Source organism: Rhinopithecus bieti, unplaced genomic scaffold (genome assembly GCF_001698545.2).
Source record: "Rhinopithecus bieti isolate Rb0 unplaced genomic scaffold, ASM169854v2 scaffold_44748, whole genome shotgun sequence".
In the NCBI taxonomy this organism is placed as follows: domain Eukaryota; kingdom Metazoa; phylum Chordata; class Mammalia; order Primates; family Cercopithecidae; genus Rhinopithecus; species Rhinopithecus bieti.
The window spans coordinates 923,755-927,492 of NW_016819104.1; the positions used below are offsets into that span (position 1 = coordinate 923,755).

General features: G+C 44.5%; 1 pseudogene; it reads left to right on the forward strand.

Moving 5' to 3' along the window:
• Positions 1–2,663: 2,663 nt before the first annotated feature.
• On the forward strand, positions 2,664–3,682 carry LOC108519334 (emerin pseudogene; annotated as a pseudogene).
• The last annotated feature ends 56 nt before the right edge of the window (positions 3,683–3,738 follow it).

The following is a 3,738-nucleotide window of genomic DNA, read 5'->3' on the forward strand; positions in this document are numbered from 1 at the left end:
AACACTCTAACATTTAAGGGTCAGTAAGATAAAGAAGTTTCAGCCCACAAAGATGAGTGGTAGTTACCAGTGAGATAGGTGGAAAACAAGGAGGGTGTTTTTCCTGAAGCCAAGTAAAGAAAGAGTTTCAAGGAGTTTGGAGTAATCAAATCTGCCAACTGCTTCCAAGAAGCTGGGTAAGATGAGGACAAAGAAGGAAACATTTGATGTGGCAACATGGAATCACTGAGGACACTGGCCAAAGCAGTATCAGTGGACTTGTGGGAACAACAACTTGACACAAGGGGTTCAAGAAAGAATGGAAGGTGAGGAAGTGAAGAAAGTTGATATAGATAACTCTGAATTTTTGCTGAAAGAGATACGGGTCAGTGGGTTAACAATGTATTTTGTTTAGATGCAAAACAATGCAGCATGTTTTCAAATGAATGATACAACAGAAGGGTAAGTAGATGATGCAAGAGAGGGGACAATTACAGAGTCAAGTCATTGAATAGATAACCTCATAGAGGGTGATCTTTAGGCAGGAACCAGGACAACCTACCTGCTATGACCCAAGAGAAGGCACAACGTATGGGCACCAATGAAGGTATGATGGCACATTTGGTGATAGAAGAGGAAATGATTCTCCTTTGATCACTTTGGCCAACATCCAGCTGATCCACTCATATGCAAGCAAGCCCAGCTAAAATGAGAACTGCACAGCCTAAATCATCAACCTACAGATGATTAAGATAAATACATATTTATTGTGTTAAGTCACTAAATTTTGGATAATGTGTAACAAGCCATTCTGGTGGACATAGATAACAGAGGCAAGGAATGTTTCATGTCTATGGATACATGTAAAGCTGCCTCATTTTTTAATAAATGAGTACAAATAGCATTGAAAAAAAAAGAGAAGAATGTGAAACTCTAGCATCTTTTGGCATGTCCAAATAGCCCTGTTTCTGAGACAAAGAAAGAAGGACTAATAAATGAGTCTGACTCCATGCTAGGTTCTGGGAACACAAAATTGAATAACATACTCCATCCCCTTGAAGAGTTGAAGGATTAATGGGATAGTCAGAGATGTGAATAATGATACTCAACCCTCACAGGCACCAGAATCAAATAGGAAAGTTTTTATAAATATAGATGTCAGATACAACTGGCCTAGGATAGAATCTAGGGACAGCGTTTCTTAAAACCACCTCCAGGGTACTATAATAATTGAGGATAAAGAAGAAGAATGGAAGCCTTGGAAACTTTGGATAAAGCAGAGGAGAGGCAGCCAAGGCAAAGGGAACAGCATGTGTGAGATTATTTAAGTATAAGATAGCTTAATACTTTCAAGAACATACTATAAGTTTTGTTTTGTGTAGCTAGGACAGAGTATGTCTGGAGGAGCAAGGGGTTTGATACCAGGGAAGTGGGGAAGAACCAGATAATGAGTAGTGTCCTGTGACAGCAAAGATATTTGAACTTTTGCCATTCACCTAAGAGAAAAACTCTGACGTCTACAAAGCACTCTACAAAAAGGAAATGCTCGGTTTTACTGTTAACAGCTAGCAGTAGTCTTCTGAGAGGTGCATGTTTGTATCTGTCTCTCTCTTTTTCTCTCTCTCTCTCTGAAATCTCAAACAACACAATAAAAGAGATCTGCCTTAAGGAATTGAAGGATAAACCATTTGAAACATACAAAGGAAACTAAACCACAGAGGGACATCTCAGACGCTATCATTTTAAATTTAATTTTACCCATTCTTCACCTCCACAAGGCACTGTTTGCTATGTTTGACTATGTGAAAGGTGACATGGTATAAGAAAGAACAGTCATTACCAGATGTCAAATGCCTTTGGCTTTAGTTTGGCCCAATCACAAAGAAGCTGTATGTCAGACAGGGATGCCCTCTCTCACCACTCTTATTCAACATAGTGTTGGAAGTTCTGGCTAGGGCAATCAGGCAAGAGAAAGAAATCAAGGGTATTCAGTTAGGAAAAGAAGAAGTCAAATTGTCCCTGTTTGCAGATGACATGATTGTATATTTAGAAAACCCCATCATCTCAGCCCAAAATCTCCTTAAGCTGATAAGCAACTTCAGCAAAGTCTCAGGATAAAAAATCAATGTGCAAACATCACAAGCATTCTTATACACCAGTAACAGACAAACAGAGAGCCAAATCATGAATGAACTTCCATTCACAATTGCTTCAAAGAGAATAAAATACCTAGGAATCCAACTTCCAAGGGATGTAAAGAACCTCTTCAAGGAGAACTACAAACCACTGGATATGAACAGACGCTTCTCAAAAAAAGACATTTATGTAGCCAACAGACACATTAAAAAATGCTCAGCCTCACTGGCCATCAGAGAAATCCAAATCAAAACCACAATGAGATACCATCTCACACCAGTTAGAATGGCAATCATTCAAAAGTCAGGAAACAACAGGTGTTGGAGAGGATGTGGAGAAATAGGAACACTTTTACACTGTTGGTGGGATTGTAAAGTAGTTCAACCATTATGGAAAACAGTATGGCGATTCCTCAAGGATCTAGAACTAGAAGTACCATATGACCCAGCCATCCCACTACTGGGTATATACCCAAAGGATTATAAATCATGCTGCTATAAAGACACATGCACACGTATGTTTATTGCGGCACTATTCACAATAGCATAGACTTGGAATCAACCCAAATGTCCATCAGTGACAGATTGGATTAAGAAAATGTGGGACAGCGATTCGGGTGTGACCCGAGCGCGGCCGCTCGTGATGCACTCCTGCCGCCCCTGCCGTGCTCCTAGGCAGCCGTTGCTCGGCGGGTTTTGGTAGGCCCGGGCCGCCACCAGGCCTCCGCCGGAGCCGGCACCCGCCATGGACGACTACACAGATCTTTCAAATACCGAGCTGACCGCCTTGCTGCGCCAGTACAACATCCCGCACGGGCCTGTAGTAGGATCAACTCGTAGGTTTTAGGAGCAGAAGATCTTCGAGTACGAGACCCAGAGGTGGCGGCTCTCGCCCCCCGGCTCGTCCACTGCCTCCTCTTATCGCTTCTCTGACTTTAATTCGACGTCAGATATGTATGATCTTCCCAAGAAAGAGGACACCTTACTCTACCAGAGCAAGGGCTACAATGAGGACTACTATGAAGAGAGCTACTTCACTACCAGGACTTATGGGGAGCCCGAGTCTGCGGGCCCGTCCAGGGGCTTCCGCCAGTCTGTGACTTCACTCCCAGATGCTGACACTTTCCACCACCAGGTGCGTGATGATCTTTTGTCGTCTTCTGAAGAGGAGTGCAAGGATAGGGAACACCCCATGTACGGCCGGGACAGTGCCTACCAGAGCATCGTGCACTACCGCCCTGTTTCAGCCTCCAGGAGCTCCCTGGACCTGTCCTATTATCCTACTTCCTCCTCCACCTCTTCTATGTCCTCCTCATCATCTTCCTCTTCATGGCTCACCCGCCGTGCCATCCGGCCTGAAAACCATGTTCCTGGGGCTGGGCTGGACCAGGATCACCAGGTCCCGCTCTGGGGCCAGCTGCTGCTTTTTCTGGTCTTTGTGATCGACCCTTCTTCATGTACTACTTCATGCAGGCTGAGGAAGGCAACCCTTTCCAGAGGGAGCCCTGAGGGTCTGGGCTTCAGAGCCAGGTCTTCTGGGGAAGTCCTGGCTAACTGCCTTAGCAGTGGGGGTGGGGGTGGGGGCAGGGGCAGGGGCTTTTACGTGTTCTTGCTTGGGGGTCGC